Source organism: Spermophilus citellus (assembly GCF_964194105.1).
Source record: "Spermophilus citellus genome assembly, chromosome: 11".
Lineage (NCBI taxonomy): Eukaryota > Metazoa > Chordata > Mammalia > Rodentia > Sciuridae > Spermophilus > Spermophilus citellus.
The window spans coordinates 80,107,918-80,134,753 of record NC_138192.1 but is presented as its reverse complement, the minus strand read 5'-3'; positions in this window follow the sequence as shown (position 1 = coordinate 80,134,753).

Sequence of the window (26,836 nt, the reverse complement as noted above, 5' to 3'; positions counted from 1 at the left end):
GAATAAAGGTTTGTGAGATGAAGCTGAATAATTAAACACCCTAAAGAATATGAAGTATTTTCCAGAAAGTCGAGCATATTGTGTTTTACATCATTCCGAGTTGGTATATTTCCCTAAATTTGTAGAAGTGAATAAAAATATAATAAATATGAATTTATAAGTATACATATATGGCAATCTATTATAGTATGTAATGTACATTTTCTTTCATTGCAAGTTTGATTGTATGCTCTTAGCCAGTGAAAGCTAATGGGGCAGGCTGAACTGTACCGATTCAGCTAAGAAGCATAAGCTCACTATACTGTTCATGAAGCCAGCAAAAACCCTTCATCTGTCTACCTGGAGTGGAGTGTGTTCACATTGCCTGTGTTCAATTTCTGCCATTTAATCTAAGGAATACTTTTAAGCCCTAAAGACTGACATAAAGCCACGAAAACTAAAGAATAGTTTTGGAATTGCTGTAAAGAAACAAAAGAAAAACATAACATCCTAAGTGTTTGTGATTGGAGGAAATTTCAGAGAGTGGTTGGGGAAAGAGCAGATTGGGAAGAGCAATCACTTAAGGGTTGGTGGGTGACCTTGGACAACTCATGAAACCTCACAAACTTTGCTGCGCCTTGAAGGATTTCCCCAAATTGTGGGTGTGGTAGCTGGGAAAAATAAGATAGAAGGTCTGTCTTGACTTGGAGGGAATCAAAGAGAACTAAGAAGGGTCCAGAGATAATGGCCTTAGTGATAATGTAGGGGTACCATGGTCTGCAAAGAGCTCTACTCTGAACACCTGGTTTACCAGCATGCCTGTTTCCAATAATATTACCCACCTCTGTGCTAAAAGGGCTCCAAGAATGGTTTATTTTCTGCTTTCTATAACAGTTACCCTGCATGTACCCTGATAAATGAAACAAAGGGAAGAAATAGAATTTTCATCTAGAGCTTTCCAAACAATGCTAGCTACAGCTTTGCAAAAGAGGCCAAAATAAGCAGCTGTCATGCATTCATCAAATTCGGGACTCTCCCAAGTATTAAATCAATCCTGTCAAAGCAATTTTATTGCTGATGGATGAATAGATTGAAGGAGATGCATAGCTTTAAAAAGTCTTGCTATTTGGAGTAGAAAACATGCTGGGAGGCCGAGTGGCTTGGTGCCATTGTTTCAGAGACCAACAGTATTTACTGGGTAGATTCCAATTCTGTTACTCCTGGGCTTACTTGGTGAGTTGCACTGTTTTTTTCTTTGTGAGTTATACTATTTTAAGAGTATTCTACTAGCCACAAACTTAATATCAAATTCAGAATATTTCCATAATTTCCGGTGTGTTGCAAAGAGCTATGGTCACTCAAAATATTCAGGCTAGGGCTTGCCCCAGTTTAGTCTTTTGGTGACTATAGCAGAAGGACTAGTGTCTGGGTCTTACTTTATTATAATAAAATATCTCCTTGTCTTTTGAATTAGCAAGTTGACTCTTTGAACATGGGCAACACATTGGACTCTCTCACCTTTTTTATTGCTGAAATTTAAGTGGAAGTGAAATGAAAAGCACGCTTTCATTTTGTGTATAAAGATGCCCACCATGAGTCAAGCAGATGAACTTATTTGTGGAAACAGCAATGAGTTTACTTTGATCTCTTTATTTTCTTCCACCTTGTTATCGTATTTGTGTAGTAAGTTGTTGGGGTTTGTGAATTTGTCTAGGGCACATGAGAAGTGACCTTTTTGGCACAGTGAGTTGAGTTCTCAACTAAGCTAGACAGCTACAAAGAGCCATGCTGTGTTCCCCTGACCTCTCATGTCTCTAGGAGGGGCCTCTGCAGCATTTGTGTCTTCCAGGGATTGGCAGACAGACTACAGGTGAGCAACAAAAAACCCACTACTACCTATCCTTGTGGAATAATTTTCTCACCAGCCCATTTCAAACCTATTATCTTTAAATATACTTATTCAAATAATTTTAATGTAAAAACACTTTGAGTGAATGAGTAGAATTCTTCAGTCTGAGCTGAATTCCCATAGCACATTTGTCCACTATGAAGTGTTTCTTGGATTAGCTCTAACACTGTTCAAAGAAGCCAAAAGAATTAACCCCTCCATACATGTGAACCACAGAACCATATACCAGTTAGATTTGAGATTTCTAGAAGGTACTAACTAGTCAACTCTCTATAGATACCTAGAAATAATTGAGGTTAAATGGAAATATACAAAGGAGAGGGTTTTCTCATTGGAAAAATTGGTAGACACTAAAATGAGCTACTTTGGATAGCTATGGAGCTTTTCTTTTAAAAGACCTTTATAAATAAGGCCAGATCCCTCTCTTTTTGTATTATAGTATTTGATTTTTATGCATAAAGAAATGAACTAGAGCAGGATTTTAATTTGTGTCCAGTGAGGGGGCTTCTCAGGGTGTGTGGAAGAGGAAAAAGCAGAGGGTGAGGACAATTGTTGGGACAGTGTAATCTAGTTTTTGAGGCAGGTGCTGCTAAGCCTAGGAAGAGTAACAATTGTCATTAATTTACTTCCAGATTCACACAAGAGAAGATCAAGAAGCAAGCAATGATGGCTCAAAACCACTGAAAATTTTGCTTAGAAATTAGGGCATTTCTTCTTTAGCTGTTGTGGCCTAGAGAACTCTCATTCAGTTTTATTGTATGTATGTTAGAGTTTTCATACAAAAAGGTTACAGTGTGAGGCTCAGAGTAGGCACTTAATATTTTTGAATGAATGGGTGCAGAGGAGAGAACATATAGCAAAACATATTTGGCTTATGTGTTTCTTTAATGTTATTGGCAGAATAAGCATTGAATATATTTGTTGTGCAGAAAATGGGTCAACATACTTTGTCTGGGAAGGACCAGATAGTAAATATTTTAAAAGTTTGATATTGTGAACCATATTATCCACTGTGAGACTTTTTTTTTTTTTGTACTAAGAATTGAACCCAGGGGTGCTTAACCACTGAGCCACATCCCCAGTCCTTTTTAAAAATATTTTATTTAGAGACAGGGTCTCACTGAGTTGCTAAGTGCCTCAGTAAGTTGCTGAGGCTGGCTTTGAACTTGTGATCCTCCTGCTTTAGCCTCCTGAGCCACTGAGATTACAGGCGTGATCCAATGTGCCTGATTCTAATGTCTTACTCATTCAACTGTGTCATTATATCATGAAAGCAGCCATAGATTCTATATAATTGATGGACATTGTTGTGGTCCTATAAAACTTTATTTATAAAACAGGCAGCGTGCTGGATTTGGCCCCTGGGCGATACTTTATTGACCACTGGTGTACAGCTCAGGTATGATCAAATCTCTTAGCTTCTATTTGCAATTGTTTGAACAAATGCAGTTATCACTGTCAATAAAAGTGTTGGGTGCCATAGTAAAACAAAATGTGAGTTAAGTAAAACAAAAGTTTCAGTAATCATTTAGAACTCCATGTGTGTTTGTGCAGTTAATCATTAAGAATAGTAGGTATGAGAATGTCATTAATAGTAGCTTATTGTTGGATCAACATTTTGTGTAAAGAGGGTTTCAACTTTTATTTCAGAATAGGTGAATAGAAAACAACTGCATGTGTATGTTGGCAAATACTCATTTTGCTTTGTTGTCATTTTAGCATTTTTTTTCCTTTCTGCTTTTTAAACTCTTAAAGGGGCTTCTATATAACAAAACATTGGAAAATGTTTATTTCTTTTTCAGAATGAAAAGTCTGATTTATGAAAAGCTTTCTGTGTTATAGAGATGAGGTTTTTAATTCATGGAATGAATTTTCTTTCCTTCTTAACACAGATAAAACCTCTTCTCTTAGGAAGGAGCCAGCAGTGGTGGGACCAGAAGAAGTCAGTGTGTTAACACTAGGTAATCCAGCATGACCAAAAGCAGGATGTTGAACACATTTCTGGCAGAAGCACGAATGGCCAACTTGTAAATCAGCAAGGATTTTGTAAATGTCTCATGTACTGCAGGGCTACTCTCTTTATGGAAACCTTGACATATTTATTCATTCCCTCTCTGCCTCAATCTCTGTCATTTCTCTCTCCTTTCTCTCTCCCACCATCCTATCCCAGTTCTGCATAATTACTGACACTTTTTTTTTTAATTTGGCTTACATTTTATTTTGTTATTATGGCATCCCAATACTTTTATCTACAACGATAACTGTGCTGATTCAAACAATTCCAAATTTAACCAACTTTCTAAAATTAGAAAATTAGTTATTTTTGAATTGAAATAGTAAAAATAAACAAACTTAATACTGGTTGTGTTTATGGCATAAAATTATTTCACCGACCTTATCCACAGAAACATTAGAATGGTAAGAAAAAAATCCAGGGCAGTATAATATTTTAGGACATAACATTTTCTTTAGTAATCTATAGCTATCTAGAGATGAATTTCATTTATGTGAATTTCTTTTTTAAAAAAGTATCTGCTAAGTAGAAAATAGCTAATTATTATAAACATTCATGATTGTGCCTGCAAACTGCCTGTAACTTAACAATTTGGTGCTGGGATCTTCTGTGGCCCTTCTATTTGCAATGTAAGGTATCATTTTTAGAATCACAAATTTAAGACAGTAGGAAATGACTAGAGATAAAATTATTTGACTATATCCCTTTATTTTTATTTTGTTATTTTTCCTGATAATGAAACTCAGATACCACGACTTGTCCATAGTCTTATAGCACATGGGAGCTTTGGGACTTCAGAGGGTCTTTTTCCACACCAGTTTGACCTGAGCTTTCAGAAGAACAAGGATTTCTTGGGAGAAGGCAGGTAGTTCAGGCAGGAGCCACAAGATTAATCCATCAGTCTTGCTGTGCTAGCACACCCCACCCCATATCCCTCCCCAGATTTAGTTCTCTTCTGACAGAGCTGTAGTGACAATGGAGAGATTCTGTCGTGGCTTACACATGGTGGGACTGGTGCCCTGAATTTCCTTGTCAGTTCTTAACACATAGCCAACTCAAAGAACTAGAAATAGCTTCTGTTCTGTGAAATAAGATGGTTGTCCGTAGGACATTCTGGGCAACTGAGAATTCTGTTTCTACTATGAGTCAGGAACCGCACTAGTGCTATTGATCCTCCCTCTTTATATATATGCATTACACATTTTTGAAGGGTTAGACAAGAGAAAGACAAAATATGTTCTTCCCCAAGGTAATGTGAAATATTTTTCTTCAATCATGTTGCTATTGCTTGAACATTTGTGTCCCCTCCAGAATCATGTGGAAACTGAATCCCCCATGTAACAGTGTTAAGAAGTGGGAGTTCTGGATTATTGTCTTATAAAAGAGCTTGAGGGAATGAGTCTGCTCCTCTGTCCCTTCTGCCATGTGAGGACACAGAATTTGTCCTTTCTGGAGGGCACAGCAAGTGCCCTCTTGGAGGCAGAGAGCAGCCCTCATCAAACTAGAAAAAACTAGAAAACTGGCCCCTTAATCATGGACTTCTCAGCCTCTAGAACTGTGAGAAAAAATTTTCTATTATAAATCATCCAGCCTCAGATATTTTGTTATAGTGGCAGAAATGTACTAAGACAGATGTAAAAGACTTGAATTTTATAGCATCTCAAGTATCTATATCCTACAACATTATAGAGACATAATTGAGATGTACAACATTGAATGACATTCTACATTGGCTTGAATTTAGAGGTGAGAGATAGGACCATTTCTTGAACAAAGGTTGCATGTTGGTTTTAACTTACCAACTGCTTCTGATGAGTAAGGGTTGCTTGTACTAAGGTGCTCAGATGGTTTCCTAAATCCTGCCTAAACCTGGAATGAAAGAGCTCATTAGCAGTTTATGATCCCTGCCACAGGAATGGGAGTGGGGGTTGCAGGAGGGGCAGCCCCTGGTTGTATATTGGCTATTGTTGATTTGAGGGAATCTTCTAAATCTGCTCTTAACTGAATATAATTAAAATTGATCAATAAAAAGGAGGAAACTAAAAGATGAAAGCTATTCTTTTTTTTTAAATTTTTTTATTTTTATTGTGGGTCGTTCAAAACATTACATAGTTCTTAATATATCATATTTCACAGTTTGATTCAAGTGGGTTATGAACTCCCATTTTTACCCCGTATACAGATTGCTGTATCACATCAGTTACGCTTCCATTGATTTACATATTGCCATTCTAGTGTCTGATGTATTCTGCTGTCTATCCTATTCTCTACTATCCCCCCTCCCCTCCCCTCCCCTCCCCTTTTCTCTCTCTACCCCCTCTACTGTAAATCATTTCTTCCACTTGTATTATTCTTCTCTTACCCCTCATTTCCTCTTATATGTAATTTTGTAAAACCCTGAGGATCACCTTCCATTTCCATGCGATTTCCCTTCTCACTCCCTTTCCCTCCCACCTCTCGTCCCTGTTTAATGTTAATCTTCTTCTCAAGCTCTTCGTCCCTACCCTGTCCTTGGTTACTCCCCTTATATAAAAGCAGTCATTTGGCATTTGTTTTTTAGGGATTGGCTAGCTTCACTTAGCATAATCTGCTCTAATGCCATCCATTTCCCTCCAAATTCTATGATTTTGTCATTTTTTTTTAAAGAGAGAGAGAGAGAGGAGAGAGAGACAGAGAGAGAGAGAGAGAGAGAGAGAGAGAGAGAGAGAGAGAGAGAATTTTTAATATTTATTTTTTAGTTCTCAGCGGACACAACATCTTTGTTGGTATGTGGTGCTGAGGATCGAACCCGGGCTGCACGCATGCCAGGCGAGCGCGCTACCGCTTGATCCACATCCCCAGCCCGATTTTGTCATTTTTAAATGCAGAGTAATACTCCATTGTGTATAAATACCACATTTTTTTATCCATTCATCTATTGAAGGGCATCTAGTTTGGTTCCACAATCTTGCTATCATGAATTGTGCTGCTATGAACATCGATGTAGCAGTGTCCCTGTAGCATGCTCTTATTAGGTCTTTAGGGAATAGACCGAGAAGGGGAATAGCTGGGTCAAATGATGGTTCCATTCCCAGCTTTCCAAGAAATCTCCATACTGCTTTCCAAATTGGCTGCACCAATTTGCAGTCCCACCAGCAATGTACAAGTGTACCCTTTTCTCCACATCCTCGCCAGCACTTGTTGTTGTTCGACTTCATAGTGGCTGCCAATCTTACTGGAGTGAGATGGTATCTTAGGGTGGTTTTGATTTGCATTTCTCTGACTGCTAGAGATGGTGAGCATTTTTTCATATACTTGTTGATTGATTGTATATCCTCCTCTGAGAAGTGTCTGTTCAGGTCCTTGGCCCATTTGTTGATTGGGTTATTTGTTATCTTATTGTCTGATTTTTTGAGTTCTTTGTATACTCTGGATATTAGGGCTCTATCTGAAGTGTGAGGAGTAAAAATTTGTTCCCAGGATGTAGGCTCCCTATTTACCTCTCTTATTGTTTCCCTTGCTGAGAAAAAACTTTTTAGTTTAAGTAAGTCCCATTTGTTGATTCTTGTTATTAACTCTTGTGCTATGGGTGTCCTATTAAGGAATTTGGAGCCCGACCCCACCATATGTAGATCGGAGCCAACTTTTTCTTCTATCAGACGCAGAGTCTCTGATTTGATATCAAGCTCCTTGATCCATTTTGAGTTAACTTTTGTGCACGGCGAGAGAAAGAGATTCAGTTTTATTTTGATGCAAATGGATTTCCAGTTTTCCCAACACCATTTGTTGAAGATGCTATCCTTCTTCCATTGCATGCTTTTAGCCCCTTTATCAAATATAAGATAGTTGTAGTTTTGTGGATTGGTTACTGTGTCCTCTATTCTGTACCATTGGTCCACCCGCCTGTTTTGGTACCAGTACCATGCTGTTTTTGTTACTATTGCTCTGTAGTATAGTTTGAAGTCTGGTATCGCTATACCGCCTGATTCACACTTCCTGCTTAGCATTGTTTTTGCTATTCTGGGTCTTTTATTATTCCATATGAATTTCATGATTGTTTTATCTATTTCTACAAGAAATGCTGTTGGGATTTTGATTGGCATTGCATTGAACTTATAGAGAACTTTTGGTAATGTCGCCATTTTGATGATGTTAGTTCTGCCTATCCATGAACAGGGTATATTTTTCCATCTTCTAAGGTCTTCTTCTATATCTCTCTTTAGGGTTCTGTAGTTTTCATTGTATAAGTCTTTTACCTCTTTTGTTAGGTTGATTCCCAAGTATTTTATTTTTTGGGGGGATATTGTGAATGGAGTAGTTGTCCTCATTTCCATTTCAGAGGATTTGTCGCTGATATACAGGAATGCATTTGATTTATGCGTGTTGATTTTATATCCTGCCACTTTGCTGAATTCATTTATTAGCTCTAATAGTTTCTTTGTAGACCCTTTTGGGTCTGCTAGGTATAGAATCATGTCATCTGCAAATAGTGATAATTTAAGTTCTTCTTTTCCTATTTTTATGCCTTTAATTTCTTTCATCTGTCTAATTGCTCTGGCCAGTGTTTCGAGGACTATGTTGAACAGAAGTGGTGAGAGAGGGCATCCCTGTCTTGTACCAGATCTTAGAGGGAATGCCTTCAATTTTTCTCCATTCAGAATGATGCTGGCCTGTGGCTTATAATAGATTGCTTTTACAATGTTGAGGTATGATCCTGTTATCCCTAATTTTTCTAGAGTTTTGAACATAAAGGGATGCTGTACTTTGTTGAATGCTTTTTCTGCATCTATCGAGATGATCATATGGTTCTTATTTTTAAGTCTATTGATGTGGTGAATAACATTTATTGATTTCCGTATATTGAACCAGCCTTGCATCCCAGGGATGAATCCTACTTGATCATGGTGTATAATTTTTTTGATATGTTTTTGAATCCGATTCGCCAGAATTTTATTGAGGATTTTTGCATCTAGGTTCATTAGAGATATTGGTCTGTAGTTTTCTTTCTTTGAAGTGTCTTTGTCTGGTTTAGGCATCAGGGTGATGTTGGCCTCGTAGAATGTATTTGGAAGTTCTCCCTCTTTTTCTATTTCCTGAAATAGCTTGAAAAGTATTGGTGTTAGTTCCTCTTTAAAGGTTTTGTAAAACTCTGCTGTATACACATCCGGTCCTGGGCTTTTCTTAGTTGGTAGTCTTTTGATGGTTTCTTCTATTTCCTCTATTGTTATTGGTCTGTTTAGGTTGTCTATATCCTCCTGACTCAATCTGGGCAGATCATATGACTTAAGAAATTTATCTATGCCTTCACTATCTTCTATTTTATTGGAGTATAAGGATTCAAAATAATTTCTGATTATCTTCTGTATTTCTGAAGTGTCTGTTGTGATATTGCCTTTTTCATCCCGTATGCTAGTAATTTGAGTTCTCTCTCTTCTTCTCTTTGTTAGCATGGCTAAGGGTCTGTCGATTTTATTTATTTTTTCAAAGAACCAACTTTTAGTTTTGTCAATTTTTTCAATTGTTTCTTTTGTTTCGATTTCATTAATTTCAGCTCTGATTTTAATTATTTCTTGCCTTCTACTTCTTTTGCTGTTGTTTTGCTCTTCTTTTTCTAGGATTTTGAGATGAAGTATGAGATCATTTATTTGTTGGTTTTTTCTTTTGTTAAGGAAATAACTCCAAGCAATGAATTTTCCTCTTAGAACTGCTTTCAGTGTGTCCCATAGATTCCGATATGTTGTGTCTGTGTTTTCATTTAACTCTAGGAAGTTTTTAATTTCCTCCTTGATGTCTTCTAAAACCCATTGATCATTCAGTAACCTATTGTTCATTCTCCAAGTGATGCATGATTTTTCCTTCCTTCTTTTATTGTTGATTTTCAGTTTCATTCCATTATGATCAGATAAGATGCATGGTATTATCTCTACTCCTTTATATTGTCTAAGAGTTGTCCTGTGACATAATATATGATGTATTTTTGAGAAGGATCCATGTGCTGCTGAGAAAAAAGTGTAACTGCTTGATGTTGGGTGGTATATTCTATATATGTCAATTAAGTCTAGGTTGTTAATTGTATTATTGAGTTCTATAGTTTCCTTATTTGACTTTTGTTTGGAAGATCTGTCCAGTGGTGAGAGAGGTGTGTTGAAGTCTCCCATGATTATTGTATGGTGGTCTATTAGACTCTTGAACTTGAGAAGAGTTTGCTTGACGAACATAGCTGCACCATTGTTTGGGGCATATATATTTATGATTGTTATGTCTTGTTGGTGTATGGTTCCCTTGAGCAGTATGTAGTGTCCCTCTTTATCCCTTTTGATTAACTTTGGCTTGAAATCTATTTTATTTGATATGAGTATGGACACTCCTGCTTGTTTCCGCAGTCCATATGAGTGGTATGATTTTTCCCAACCTTTCACCTTCAGTCTATGTATATCTTTTCCTATCAAATGCGTCTCCTGTAGGCAGCATATTGTTGGGTCTTGTTTTGTGATCCATTCAACTAGCCTGTGTCTCTTAATTGGTGAGTTTAAGCCATTAACATTTAGGGTTATTATTGAGATATGGTTTGTTCTTCCAGCCATATTTGTTTATTAATGTTACTAAACCTGATTTGTTTTCCTCTTTGATTACTTTCCCCCCTTTACTGTCCTACCTCCCACTGTTGGTTTTCATTGTTATTTTCCATTTCCTCTTCCTGTAATGTTTTGCCAAGGATTTTTTGAAGAGATGGTTTTCTAGCTGCGAATTCTTTTAACTTTTGTTTATCGTGGAAGGTTTTAATTTCATCTTCCATCCTGAAGCTTAATTTTGCCGGATACACGATTCTTGGTTGGAACCCATTTTCTTTCAGTGTTTGAAATATGTTATTCCAGGATCTTCTAGCTTTCAGAGTCTGTGTTGAGAAATCAGCTGTTATCCCGATTGGTTTACCCCTAAATGTAATCTGCTTCCTTTCTCTTGTAGCTTTTAAAATTCTCTCCTTATTCTGTATGTTGGGCATCTTCATTATAATGTGTCTAGGTGTGGATCTCTTATGATTTTGCACATTCGGCGTCCTGTAGGCTTCTAGGATTTGGGATTCTGTCTCATTCTTCAAGTCTGGGAAGTTTTCTCGTATTATTTCATTGAATAGATTGTTTATTCCTTTGGTTTGGAGCTCTGTGCCTTCCTGTATCCCAATGACTCTTAAGTTTGGTCTTTTAATGTTATCCCATATTTCTTGGATGTTCTGCTCATGGTTTCTTAGCAGTCTTGCTGAGCTGTCTATGTTCTTTTCAAGTTGAAATACTTTGTCTTCATTGTCTGATGTTCTATCTTCTAAGTGATCTACTCTGCTGGTAGTATTCTCAATTGAGTTTTTAAGTTGGTTTATTGCTTCCTGCATTTCTAGGATTTCTATTTGTTTGTTTTTTATTACCTCTATCTCCCTGTGTAATTGATCTTTTACTTCCTGGATTTGTTTATGTAGTTCCTTGTCAAAGTGATCTTTCATTGTCTGATTTTGCTGTCTCATGTCTTCCTTGAGACTCCAGATCATCTGAAGCATGTATATCCTGAACTCTTTATCTGACATTCCATCTGTTGCAGCTATTACGTCTTCTAAAGTTGAGTTGACCTGCATTGCTTGTGGTCCTTTCTTTCCTTGTCTTTTCATACTGTTTGCGTTTCTTTCTGCTTGGTGAAACTGTTGTGTTTTTGAAATTTTCCCCCTATTTATTTATATTGCTCTTGTATAGTTGGAAAATCTCCCTTGCAGGGCGGGTAGTGGCTGTGCTCCTCCTCTAATTAGGGTGATCTGTCTACCACGCTGGTCAGTCGCAGGTCTGCCCACCCTGTGGGCGCGGGTGGCGGCTCTGCTCTGCCCGCACTCCAATTGTGGTGACGTAACTACCACGCCCTCGGGTCGTTGGTCCTGATCTGGATGTGGGTGCCGGCTCTGCTCGGCCCCTACTCCAATTGGTGTGACGTGTCTACCACGCTGGCAGGCCTCTAGGCCTGTTCCGCCGGTGGGTCGCAGGTCTGCCTACCTTGAGGGCTCGGGCGGCAGGTCTGCTCAGCCCCCACTCCCAATGGGGGTACCTGACTGCCTCTCCAACGGGTCGCTGGGCCTTTTCCGGACACGGGCGGCGGCTCTGCTCCACCCCCCACTCCCACCAGTGTGACGTGACTGCCTCGGTGCTACGTGTCCATCACGCTGGCAGCCATGCTGGCAGGCTACCGGGCCTGTCCTGCCAGTGGGTCGCAGGTCTGCCTACCTTGCAGGCTCAGACGGCGGCTCTGCACAGCCCCTACTCCAAATGGGGTGACTTGGCTACCGCGCTGTCGGGTCGCTGGTCCTGTTCTAGGTGTGGGCGGCTACTCTCTTCGGCCCCAGCTGCAGTTGGGTTGTCATGATACCACGCCGGCAGGTCACTTGGCCTGCTCTGGGCGCAGGTGGCAGCTCCACTCTGCCCCCCTGGCCCCCACAGCACCCAGCAGGACCCGGACCGAGAAGCAGTCACCGCAGGTTCCCCAACCCTGGGCCAAAGCAGCTTCGGGAGCCAGAACCCGGACTCTCCGATCCCGGCTCACGCTCTGCTAGGAGCAGGCTCCAAGGAGCGACCCCCGCGGGTTCCCCTGCCCCAGGCCAAAGCAGCTCTGGGAGCCAGAGCCCGGCCGCTCCAAGCTCTCTGAGCTCGGTGCATGCTCCACTGGGAGCAGGCTCAAAGACGCAGTCCCCGCGGGCTCCCCAGCCCCAGGCCAAAACTGTTCCGGGAGTCAGAACCCAGCCGCCCTGAGCTCAGCGCACGCTCCACTTGGAGCTGGCCTCAACACGCAGTCTCCGCAGGTTCCCCAGCCCTGGGCCAAAGCAGCCCCGGGAACCAGAATCCGGCTGCTCAGAGCCTGGCACATGCCTTGCCAGGAGCGAGCCCCAGGAGTATTCTCCACTGGTTCTCCAGCCCCAAGCCTGAGTGATCTGTCTGTGAGACGCAGGCAAATACCAGCCTGAAATCACCTGTTCGGTAGCTGAATGAGCTGAGATCAGTAGAAAACAGGGATGATTACATCAGCTCTTCCGTGGTCCGACCGGTGTCGAGAACCGAACTGGACCGCTTCTCTCCTCTTTCTCAAAGCCGGAACTCAGCACTAAGCACGGCCATTGCACCACTGGCAGGAGCCCCCAGAATCCGCATAGCTGCACCCCTGCTCCGGCACCTCGCCCATGAAAGCTATTCTTATTGTCACAGCATCAGTAGGACGTGATAGAAACAGCACAGAAGTTGTGACAATTAGAAACTCCAGTTTTAGTTCAATGCATAATTGTTTATCAAGGATCTCTTTATAGTGATACCTTTCAGAATGGAGAAGTGTAAAATAAAGGGTTTTGCCTCCAAGAAAAAAAAAAAAGAAAAAAGAAAAAAAGTGTTGGCTCTAAGCACAAGTGATATAGCAGATCTTGAAAAAGATATAGGGATAACGAACATTGATTTAAACATAAATTTCTTTAATCAGCACCTTTCCTTGTCATTTATATGCTATCATTATAGCATATAAATGAAAATTTCGAAAGGCTGTGATTTTTAGTTGTTTGAAGCTTACTAAGTAAATATTAGTATTTTGGTCCTATTAGCTATTTATCAGATCAAAGGGGTTAGAAATTTCATTTCAGAATGAAGTTTTTTTTCAGAGTAGATCTTTTTTTTACCTTTTGCCATTGAGTTTTCCAGGAACTAAGTCCAGATACCCCTGAAGAATGCATCATGGTATGAGGCACAGCCATGGCCCTGCTTTCTTAGAGAATAAACATCAGACTTATGAATAGTTCCGGTACCATTTCTGGGTCTTCTACCACTACTTTAGCTGTTATTTGTAGCCTGGAGCTAATCACATGGGCTCTGTGAGCCTCACTTGTAAGGCTGAATACTCCTGTCTGCCTCAATACAAAAGGGGGACTCCAAGATGACTGTTTCCTAGTGATGCATGACCTGCAGAAAGTTATTTAACTTCTTGGTGCCTCTTGGTTTCCTCATTTATAAAATGAAAATGAAAATTCTTTTAACTAACAGATTGAAATGAAAAGTGTTGAGAGCCACAGCCGAAGGGGCCCCAGCAAACTTCCAGCTGCCAGCAAACTTCCAGCTGCCAGCTGATGACTGGCTCACAGCGGCCCCAGCAACTTCTAGCTGCCAACTGATTGGCTCCTCTTCGGTGATGCTCATTGGGCTGTTTCCCTGCCCTTTCAGATTACGGAGCTGCTCATTGGGGGACTTTTTTTGGCTCCGCCCACATGACCCAGCCAATCGGCCTCAAGAGCAGGAGGAGTGGGGGAGGTTGAGAGGCTTGTGGGAAGCCGGTGGTGGCAGTTGGGCTCTGAGGGTTTTTCCTGAGGAGCTGTGTGGTGCGGTGTGTGGTTCTAAAAATAAAGTTCGTTTCTTTTGACAAGTGGCTCCTGAATTGTGCCCAGCCAGACTGCAGCAGAAAAGAAATCATACAATGTCTGCTATCAGATACAAAGAAATTAATGGTTTAATTAAGAAAAATAACTAGAAATTTCCCAAATAAATATATATCTAAATCACAAAAAACCCAACCCCCCAAAAAAATAATGAAAATGATAAAATGATATCTACTCCATAGGGTTGTTATGAAAAATGAATTAATATATATTAAACATTTAGAGAAACGAGTGGCACAGAGCAAATATTCAATATGTGTTAGCTATTTATTCTTCTATGAAATTGTTTTGGAAGAAAGGACTATATAAGCAAAGAGTTATGTATTAGTACCTAAGATGCATGTATAAAAATTAGAATGAAACACATCTCTCATAATGTTGGAATCTGCCAATACTTGGTAGAAAGGACTTGTTTCAAGTCCTGTTTATTTTCAGTTTCCCCTATTCTTTTTACTATCACCCCCCATCTTCTATTTCTTTTATCTTCTCTGGAAAATGAAAAGTGATCATGAAAAAGGAAAGATTATATTCCCTTAACTCCTCAGAAGAAAAACTATAAAATTGAAATGTGTCTGAGCATGTTGGTACATGCCTATGATCCTAGTGGCTTAGGAGGCTGAGAAAGGAGGATCCTAGGTTCAAGGCCAGCCTCAGTGAGGCCCTGAGCAACTTAGCAAGACCCTATCTCTAAGTAAAAAATAAAAAGGACTGGAACTGTGGCTCAGTGATTTCAGGCTCTTGGTAATTCAGTCCTTGGTACCAAACAAAAAATTGCAATATAATAATGTTACCAATAAAAATAACATATAGTCAAATCTACCAGCTGCAAAAAACCCCAAAAAACAAAACCCAAAAACCAAAAACTAGTTTAGCTCTGTTTTTGGTGTGGCCAATGGAGGCCTCTAAGTTTTTCAGTGATTTGCTGGATGCAGAATAAATTTCAGCTGGGAAGGCATCGCTGTGCTTTGGTAAAATTGTTGGGGGTAAGGCAAGAAAAGACTTTCACAGATGTTTCTGTCCTATGTATTTGTGAATTTTAAATGACACAGAGGTTTTTTTTTTTGGTAAATGAATTAAAAATGTTTTCAACTGTAAATTATACATTGGTTGAGACTAATACTATAAATATAGACTTTGTACTACTATTTTAGAAGGGAGTGTTGTAAAGACAGATACTGGTAAGGATGTGGGTTATGTGTTTTGAGGTCACTGGGAAATGATCGGGAGGCATTTGGATAGATGTTCTACCATTTCCTGCTAAGTGGCTTCTAATTGGCATAATTGGCTCTTTGGAGGAGGACTCTTCAGGACCCTCTGCCAGCTATCTAAATAATGAATGATTCTGCATGGATAAAAGTAATCTGAGGCCACCAGACAGTGACTGGTACCCATAGTTACTCCCCAGCCTTGTCTGTGAGTCTGTCCATCCATCCATCCATTCATCCATCCATGATTTCAGAGTCAATTGAATTCGAAGAAGCTGTTACAAGCATGATCACGAATCCATACCAAGAATTGCTTAGTGAGAGTGCACCCTGTGTCCTTAATCCACATTAAGGACAAACTGTGAAATGGATTTGGACACAATTAATCTCAGTGGACTCCACAGTTTGGTGGAGAAATCACTCATTTGCAAATTGAGAATGTCCTCATTAAAGATATGTGACAACGATAAGAACAATTCCCCAAATTGTACTGGGTTTGAGCAATAATATACATATTTAAATCCCTCAAGAACATATTTATGCAAATAGGAGCAGGAATGGTTGACTGTACCCATAATCTCTACATTAAAGAGGCCCACGGTGTGCATTTACACAGCAGACCATGGCCTGACTTCAGTGGCAATGAGCTGTGGATTGAATCTCATTGAGAGCTACTAGGAGCTTCCCCTCACTTGGCAGTAATAATAGCTCCAGAGGAACTCTTACATACTTAGGATCTTAGTGAAACAAGCAGGATGGAATGAATGCATTTTTTTGGCCTTCTACCAAATTTCACCCCCCTTTAAAAAACTCATTTCTATTGGCATTAAATAAACAGAGGAATTCACCACCCTCTCTCCAAAATCTAAATTTGTAATGGGAGTTTAAATCCATACAAACAATGCTATTCAGAAATGAGTCATGCTATAATATACCATATATCATATATTGTCAAATATTGCTTTGGTCTGCAGACATAATTAATATAAGCTAGCCATTAATAGTATGATATATGATCCAGGAACCTTTAATGTAACAAAAGCCAACTAATATTTATCTCTAATGTGCTATAATCTTTTCTCACCATCACAGAGTGTTAACAAAGGGTATATTCTTTAATGTTATACTCCCGTGGGTTTATTTGAACTTTTTTCTAGTTTAATTAGCTTATTCATTTTAATTAAAGTACAGTGCAACATTTACATGGTGTTTAATCTGAAAGTTAATCCTGTTTTCTTAAAAGATTAAGTATAGTAATAAATATAAAATAATGGTGGCTGTTTCTCATAGGACTGGCACTTTAGCTACATGAACAATTTCTGGTGGAAATAGTAGATATGTAGACTTTCTCTAGTATTCTTTCATAAGGACTGAATACCACAAAAAGTTTTCTAACCAATTAAGAGCTTCCACAAGAGCCACACCACCTGCCACTCATGAATGTTCCCATCTTTTGAATCTGAGGCAGGACCCATGAACTTGCTGCAGCAGCTCTAAAGCCTGTGTTTATATGCTATGGGCTCTGGAGAATTCTTCCTTCCCATGCACAGTTCTTCTTGAGCCAGGGAGTCTGACCTTTTCCTAGAGACAAGCATCCTTGTTGCAGATTTTTTTCTCCAGCCCAGCTAGCCACTTCAGGGCCCATGGGACCACCTCTACTGCAAGTACCCTGTGTCTCCGATGATCGACTGGGCAGTGATGGTTTTCTCCTCCAGTCTGAATTTGTCACTCACTTCCATGATCACACTGCAGACTCATCATTGCCAGAGACTTACTCAAACTTGCTATTCTTCAGCCACTACTTCCTTCCTTCCTGCTTCTGCTATGATAACATTTCATCAAATCCTGTCTGTTAACCTTGTACCTCCTCCCATTTTTATTTTCTTCCTAATTCACTTACACTTCATGGTCATTACAACCTTTTTTCTTGCAAATGCCCTCAGTTCCCTTGTCCTGCTCATTCTATGATAAGATTTCTGTATTGGATGAACCTAACCATTCATTCACCTTCCCTGTCTCCACCCCCAAATTGAGTCTTCTCCATCATTATCTATAATACTATGATATCTCCTATTTGAAAGAGTCCTAATTTGACTTTCTCCTTAATAGCCTCTTTGACACACAATTTTCTAAGAAAACTTTTGTACACATGTTTACTTCTTTGCCTCTCATTTGCTTTTTTAATATTTATTTTTTAGTTATAGGTTTTTTAGTTATATTTTTATGTGGTGCTGAGGATTGAACCCAGTGCCTCACACATGGTAGGCAAGCGCTCTACTTCTGGGCCACAACCTCAGCACCTCTCCTTTGCTTTTTGACCAGTTCCAATCTGGTTTTCACCCCCACCTCCTTATCAAAATTTCATCTTGCTAAAGTTGTCAATCATGTGCATGTTTTCAAATTTAATTGACATTTTTTGGTCTACATCCTATTTGGCTTTACAGACACATTTGTCATAACTGCCAGTCTCTGCCCTTTTGAAACACTTTTCTTCTTGTCCTTGATGACACTAAACTGTTCTTACTTCTCTGGTTTTTCTTATTCTGTCTTGGGGTCTTCTCTTCTGTCCAAACTCTAAACAGACTGCCTTGAAGCCTGTCCTAGGCTCTCTTATTTCCCCAATTTCTTAAGAATTTGGAATCTTAAAGATTCTAGACTCGGGCTGGGGTTGTAGTTCAGTGGTAGAGAGCTTGCCTAGCATGTGTGAGGCTCTGGCTTCTATCCTCAGCACAACATAAAGATAAATAAAATTAAAGGCATTGTATCCATCTACAATTACAAAAAAATATTTAAAAAAAGATTCAAGACCCATCTATTGGAAAAACACGAGTCCACACAAAGACTTGTACAAATGTTCAGAGAGGCTTCATTCAAAATAGCCTAACTAAAAACAACACAAAACCCATCAATAGTTAAGTGGATAAACAAAATATGTGTTGTCTATACAGTGGGATACTATTCAGCAATCAAAAAGAATAAAATACCAAAGCATATAACACCATGGATGAACCTCAGATGCAATATGCTAAGTGAAAAAGACTGATGTCAAAGAGTTCACGTGTACCATATGTTTTTATTTATTTAATATTCTAGAAAATTCAAACTCATCTATAGTGACAAAAAGCTTGTCAGCATTATTTGAGGCTGGGGCAGAGAGAGGGATAGATTGCATAGGAGAACAAGGAAATCTTCCAGGGTGATGGATGTGTCTTATATCTTGTGAAGATGGTTTCATAGGTGCATACATGAGTTGAAAACTCATGAAATTGAGCACATTAAATGGATGCAATTTATTGTAAGTTATATCTCAATTTTAATCAAATTGATTAACATCTATATCCTGATAATTCTTACATTTATGTGTTTAATAATACAGATCTCTCTTCAGACTGTGGATCCAACTATTCACTTGATCTAATCCGTCTGAGGGCTGGAGGTGTAGTTCAGTGGTAGATGCTTGCCTAGCATGTGCTGGGTTCAAAGCACAGCATGGAAACACTGCAAGGAAAAAAATAGCAAAAAGAAACTAGATGCAGCCATTGTGATATTTCCTAGGAATAAGTCTGACATGATCCCTGGATTTATTCTCCACAGGCTTTCCCCCACTTACCTTAGTGAATTTCTGTCTTAAAGATATCTCAAAACACAGTGGCTTAAATAAAATAGAAGTTTGTTTCTGTATCAGAGGATGAGATAGGTGAGCCAGGGCTGATGTGGTGGCTGTCATCTCAACCCCTGGATTCCACTTCTGGGTTCCAGGAATGCTTCAGTTCTCATGATGTCCCAGCCAGCAGGAACAGGGAAATGGTCAAGGCATCACTCCTGTCTTCGTTTTAGGATGGAACCCAGAAATGTGACTTGGCCATGTTTCATAACGAGGCAGGCTGGGAATGGCTGGCTTTACGCGGCTGTGTATACAGCTAATGCTTTGTTCTTGTGGTAGAAGGGGAGAACTGATGGAGAGACAAGGCATCTCTATCTGGCTTATCTAGGGTGTGTGGAGACTTGGGAAAACGTGTTTTGTGGAACTTCTATCTATCTATGAAAGTTGATTAAAATGTATTATAAAATTCATTGGTCTATGTGAAGTAAAGTGATTTATCAATGAAGATTTAGAATAATGGGCACAGAAGAGGTTCTTACATATTTATATATTGTCTAATCAGTGCACATGTCCGGGCATCTCTCCATGTTCCTTATTGTCAATTGCATTGTTACTGCCTCATTTTGTATCTCCCATGCAAGAAAAATGTAGCAACCCTGTTATTACTCACAATGACATGGCTCTTCAGAACTTTTTATATTGAAACAGTATAGACCTTGCCACTGCAGTACCCTAATACCATTTATTTTAATGCTGGTTGTATCATTACTCATGATATCGCATCGTTTATCTGTCTTGTCACTAGTGAAGACTGGCTTCTAACAACTCTCTAAGATTGTCCCTGTGCTTCCTTGATGATGACTATGAAGGCAAGTCTTACCCAGAGCATGCAAGGAAATGCAAGCAATCACTTTCTTGTAGCTTTAAAATTCCTATTCTTGAATTTATGGCATACACGTGGAACAATACATCTTCCAAATATGTCTTTTTGTGAACTCTTCAGGTTGGAATCACTGCATTTGCAGAATAAGATCTCTAACAATGTTGACTGCACCCCTACAGAATGCAGAGGTGAGGCACTCATAGCAGAGTGAGAAGAGCGGCCATTTATGGAAGCAATGTCCATGCTTCATCTAGCACACACAGCTCAAGACAAATCTGAGAGAGCATGACAACACCACATCCATCAGGGCAAGAGCAGACATCGCTGGTGGGCCTGTTGCTATTGGGGGCATGGTCTCTGAAGCCTTTGGAGGACATAGCCAGGCTTCTGTTCTGGGTGGGATCGTGTGGCTTCTCTTCTTGATTGACAGGTCTGGATGTAGGCTGCTTTCTTCTTCCTGTAGAAGCTGCCACCGGGTACCTCTTACTCTTCTGCTCTTTTCTCCAGAAGATGGCATGTTGAATGGGACATAGTGCTCTCAACTTTTTAAGCCCAGCTGCCTTTGAAGATCAGCCTCCAGTTCTTTGAATTAAAGGAATGGGATGACAAGACAGATAAACAAGGGGAAGCTACAAGCTTCCAGGAAAAATAATTACTGAGGACTCATAGTCATGATTCCTGGGTCAATACTGTACATTTGGGATATGGGAATTAAATGTTTCCTTGGAATCTTGATTTTGGACGTTCCTGTTGGTTCCTTAACTGTCCACTTCAACTGCAGAGCACCCCAGCTTTAGATCATCCTAAGCACAGAAACCTTCTTCATCTCCTTTGGGAAGTACCAGCCAGGCTTGCCAGTCAGCTTTGAGAGAATCATGGCCGCCATCTTCTCTGTAGTGAAAGGTCTACAGTTCTGGGGATGGCCATACTCTTACCACTTTCCCTTGGGTGGTGGCATCACAGTTTTGAGTAGAAAAGAGAATATAGGTGTTAGTGCAATGAGATTGACCAACTGTATCATATGCTGTATTTTACTATCAGAGGCCATAGTATCTCACAACAACCTTATAGAGGAATGAATACTTTCTCTATTTTAAAGATAAGCAAAATGAGACGCAGAATGATAAACAACTTTCTAAAGTCTGTCTGCCTTTAAAGACCTCAATGTTTCTACCTCAGTTATTCTAGCATTGGGAAGGAACAAGACACAGTTTATGCATCTTACCTCAATGCCACCTGAGAAACTGGTTTGGAGAAATTTGGACTAGTCAGTGCCAAATTCCTCTCTTAGGCTACTTGTTCTTGGGGGTTTCGAGCTGCAGCAGGAAACATACCTCCTTAGGAGATTTAGCTGGGCACAGCCTGACCATCTGCTCTGTTGGCAGGGGCTGCTATAGGCTGACTTTATGGATAAGGGAGATGGAGCAGGGCCTGTCACTGGCCAACAGTGCTGCTGGCAATGAGGCCTGGAGACAGACGGACCCCTAAGCAGACTGATGGCTGTCAATATCTCAGAGTCCATGGGGCAGACATAATGAAATTACATCTTGAACAAAGGCAATGCAGTGAAGTCTTGAAAGACAGCTTTAGTAGTGGAAGGAGACCCTCTTTGGCCAGCATCCCTGCTAGGGTTGAGGTTAGAGCAATAAACAAGACAGTATGCTAGGATAGGAAGACATTCAGTAAGCATTAATACACATACTTAATTACAATTGTGATAAACTCCATGTTGAAAGTAGGGTGGTTTTTGATGACATGTAATGGGGAGATCTAATGGGGAGTCTGTGTTGGGGAAAGGTTTTTAGGGAGGTCTCTGCTGAGAAGGCGGTATTTATAACAAACCCTATGGGTAGTTTGCAATAGACCCTATAGGTTGTTCACCAACTATAACAGGTAACACTTTCTCATTCTTCCTTCTCCCTTAGGCCCTCCCAACCCCTTCTTCCACTTTTGATTTTTATGAATCCACTTTTCTTTATCTAGCCATGTGCTTTAGGAAGGTGGCCATGGGGTTTGGGTCCTGATTGATCTGGGTCCATCACAGTGATCTCAGTCCCTTGCCCTTCATTGGTTCAGGCACGTGTTACATTAGAGCCTGTGTTACAGTATTGGCCCAGGCAAGTGGGAGGTCTATCAGAAGGTTTTGGGGGAAGTTTCCTCACTCCAAGGAGGAGGTGACCTTTTTTGAACCTGAATGTTGTTATGTTTGTTGACCTTGAATAGAGGTTGCTTGAGGACAGATCTTACTTACCAAAGGTAGAGCTGAAAGATGGAAAGAATCTAAGTTCCTGTTGGTTCCTTAACTGTATACTTCAACTTCAGAGCACCCCAGCTTTAGATTTTTAGGTGTCTTCCTCATTGTGTGAGCCAGTTGAGTCTGGGTTTCTGTTATTTGCCCTGCAAATATAACAAGAATTACCCAGGTAATGAGTGATTGGGGAGGGCCATGCAGTGCAGATAGAAAGCGTTGCCAAGTATCTGGGGAGCAGTGATGAAGGGCAGGGGGAGGAGCAAGATAAGGATAAGAATTGGCAGAGGTCAGATACCATCATTCTTGGTGGTATTTGACATTAGCTAATAATTTGTATTTGGTCTCCTTTTGGAATTCAGGTGTATGACTCTTCATTTGTTTTAGGTCTCTCCAACAAAGTGCTACATAATTCTTTGACTTCTGAATAATGGAGAATGGGAATATTATGTACATGATGGTCTACAATATTAAATTCACTAATAATCTCTCGGTTCTTGAATTTACTTGGTTCTTGAACCTGTAGCCTGAATTCTCTGGTGTTGGTTTAAGTATTGTTGCTCTTGGACTTGCTATTCAGTGAAGCTGCCTGAGGGTCACCCAATCTCAGTAGCAGTTGAATTAGATCTTTAGCACTTAACAATTAGATCTTTAGCACTTAAGCAATAATCTAAAGAGAGTAGTTACACTAGTTGTGTTTGCTACAATGATAATGGTGAAGCTCTTTGACTTATTTGACCAAAGGATCTGAGGAAGAATCTGAGAATTCCAAAAAAAGTAATGAGGACTAAGGTTGAATGGCTCTTGTAGAAGAGTTCCTGACTGGTCCCAGAAACTGGAAGATAGAGGGTCAGGGAATTAGTGGGTCCAAAATAGCAGTGAGGTATATATGATTTCTACTGAGGTAAATTAACTTAGGAGACCTATCTGCTCTGCTCAACATTGCCCATTGTCATTAGCCCTTTGGCACATGTAGGGCCTTAGCTCATTTCCTGCCCAGATTGCCTGGTTGTATCTTCTGGCAGGGGAGCCTGCTCTGGATGATTGCTTGCATGACTTGGACCCTGGCTTCCTAATGCAGCATGAGGTGTAGAAGCCTAGGCTTTGGAACCCTTACACCACTTAGCAGCTACATAAACTGGAGCACCACATTTAACTTCTCTAAGCTATCGTTTACTCATCTGACATGTTCAAATCTCAGCATTGGAAGCCTCATATTTCTCTGTTGTGATTCTCAGAGTTATTCTAAGAGGTCAATTAAACCCCAGACCATATTGAATCAAAATCTCAGGGGGTGTGGCTTGGGTTACAGTTTTTAAAATGGTAAGATGAAATAACAGTACCTAACTTAGAGAAATGTTGTGAGGATTTAATGAAGCAATCCGTGATGAGTGTTCAGTACAGCACAGATGTTCAACCTATGACAGCTGTTATTTAAAATCATTATTATTTATCATCACTGCCACTGGACTTTGTGTGTTGGTTCCCGATCTTTCTATAAATGCAATACGGAGAACCCTGTCACCTTTACTATTGCCTTAGTTAACACAATGCCACAACACAACTATTTATTAAGCCATGTCCCAGGCACTGTGGTGGGATCAGGGAATTTAAGAAACAAAACAAAAACCAAAAAGCACAACCAAACAAAACCAAACCCACAGTTTTCAGAAAGCTTGTTTTCACCATGAGAATTCATTTCTCACAGTAAGATCTAATTTGAGAATATGATTGTGATTATTGGTCTGAATTTAAAAAAAAAACTATGAGCACAAAAATCTTTTTAAGTTCCCTGAAAAATACTTAATACTTTGATTTGTGCTCTTTGATAGATAGGTTAAGCCATCTAATCTGCAGGTTCATTACAATTGCCTCATATTTGGAGAGTGATATTTTTTTTTTTAAGTCTGTGTGGAACCTTCTGGGATACCTCTAGCATAAGCACAGCCCTGAGCAAACCATGCTTTGCAAAGCCAGTTATTTGTTTTACTTCTGCCAGAATATTGAAAGTTTGCCTGGTGAACATTCCCTGAAATCAAAATGACTTATTCTCAGGCTTCCTTTGCTTTTGATCCTGCTGCAGGATGGTGTGTTTTCTTAATGATGCAGAATCTCTCGTTAAGTTCAGGAAACAGGATATAAGGATAAGTCAATTGACTCAATTTATGGACATAATAAAACGGTCCCTATTACCTTCAGCAGTCAAGGCAAGACAAGGTGAAACACAGTGTTGTAAAGTTATTATGACAAAATAGTTTAGTATTTACCTGACCAAATAAAGTGAAAATACTGCATTTATTTTTGAAGCGGCATTTCAGACATTATGACCTAAAATTAATAGTGGTAGACGATCATTTATCCTGTCGCACAGGGATATTGCAGAGTTCACTCAAAGCCAGGAATATCTGCTATTAAATCATGGCAAACTAAAAAAAAAAAAAATTTTGAAGTATTTCCTCGTGTCTGCTCTATGTCTACTGTTGGCCCCACCGAGCCAGTGTTAACAGCTAAGGTATTTCTTTTTCCATCTTGTAATATAATTAAAAACAAATTTAGAAGCAGAATAGATGTTTTGTATGTTAGAGCCCTGTTAGTTTTGGGGAAGGCATTGGCAATGCATGCAGCTGTTCCTGACAATTATAATCTCAAAAAAGGAAAAAACAAAAGTACCAAATTGACCAAATATGGTTGCCTTTGTCTTCTAATGGAAAGCAAATCTTTGGGTGGCCACAGGAAAAATAGATGTGTCAAATATTTTTAACTTGCTCCATTTCAAAAGAGGAGGAGTTGAATGTAAAGGGTGGTAGAAGGTTTCAAGTAGTTAAAGGCATCCTGTGGGTGTGAATGATATTAACTTGTAAAAATAATTGAAGTTAGAGCTAAAGTTTAGTTTATTTCTGGTTTTGGTTATTTTCTAGATTCTAGAATATACAGTCTAAAGTGTAAAGTGTTTTTGTGTTTCTAAATTAAAATGGGACTCTGACTCCAAGTTAGATAAGCTAGTCTTTGTGGGCTTGAAACAGAACATTTTACTTTGAATATCTAATCATGTGTTTGCATATATTGATTGTGAGCTTCAGAGTGATCAATAATAAGACCCTTCAAGTTTTGCTACTGATTTTTGCATAAATCCTGCTCCCAGCAACTCTATTTAATAAATTGCTTCTGGCCATCCTCGCTTCACTCATCCTCACTCCCAATCCACTTTACCTCACGTTGCTTTTTCTTTTTTATAGTTCTGTCACTTTCTAACATTCTACATGATTTGCTTTTTATGTTTGATGTTAATTATTTCTCCTGTCATTCCCCACGTGAAGCCAAAATCTTTGATTTGTTTACTGATTTATCCCAAGCATCCAGTGCAATGTCTAGCACATAGTAGGTACTCAATACATATTTGCTGAATGAATGATTCATCTTTCTACACTACAATGGTTTTCATTGGCCTCATAATAAAGATTGACTTCATTAGAAGGCATCTATGATCCAGCTCCAGCTTACCTATCCAAATATACTTCTTTCCATTTATGTACCAAACCATGGGCTGTCTTACTTGTGGTTATTTGCACATCCTGGCTCTTTGGCCTGGAATTCTCTTTGTTCGCTTTTTTCCTGGCAACTCTGATTAAGTTCTTGGGAACTTAGTTTAGTTTGGTCTTCCAAGTCTTGCATTCCTTAAAGCACTCTACTATACTGTAGCAAATTTATTGGCATTGACTTTTCATCTGTATCTTTCTTCTTTAGGCTGTAAGCTCTCTTGGGTCAAAAGCCAGGCATGCTTTGTTTACAGTTTTTGTTGTGCCAGGCACATGGTAGGAGGTTCATTAAATATGTGCTGAATCATTGAATCATGAAACAAGGATATATACAACTCAAAGCTAGGATCATCCTAGCCAGGGGAAGAGTGGAATAATGCCCTTTTGGAAGGTATTTTTGACTATCTCAAGGGACTTAGGACTTTTGGCCCCAATTTCTCTTGCGTTGAATTGTTATTATGCCTTAATTTAACAAACTGCAGTAATGCTGCAGTGGTTAAGCAGGTAGCTCTAGAGCACCACCATATAAGTTCAAATCCCACCCCTGCTGTTCACTACATTGCTAACATCTCTTAGTTTTCTTATTCCTAAAGTGGGCATGGTTTTGGTAATAATAGCACTTACCTCGGGGTAATCTTGCAAGGATTCAGTTAGTTTGTACATTTAAAGAAGAAGGAGTTTAGGATATCATAGGTTTCAATAAAATTAAAATTTCCCAATCAACCACATGTAGCAGAATTTGCTTAGAAGATTTATAGGTCAAAAAGTTCTATCATAGCAAGGAAATGAAGACATTGTTGTTGGGAAAGGCCCTTTGTCCATCCCACCACCAGTATTTTTGCCAGTGCATGCTTGAGTGCTCTTTCTGGCTTGTCTGTGCTCTTCCATGTCTGTATTTTTGTGCCTGTCTCCACAATGGTGGTTGGGAATGCCAAATTAGTCCCTTTGTCTCTTCTGCAGCACACTAAGCTGTCCTAGGCTGCTATTCAAACTGGACTCTCTGCCTATCTTTAGGTGTATAAAGCTTGGCCAGTGACTGGG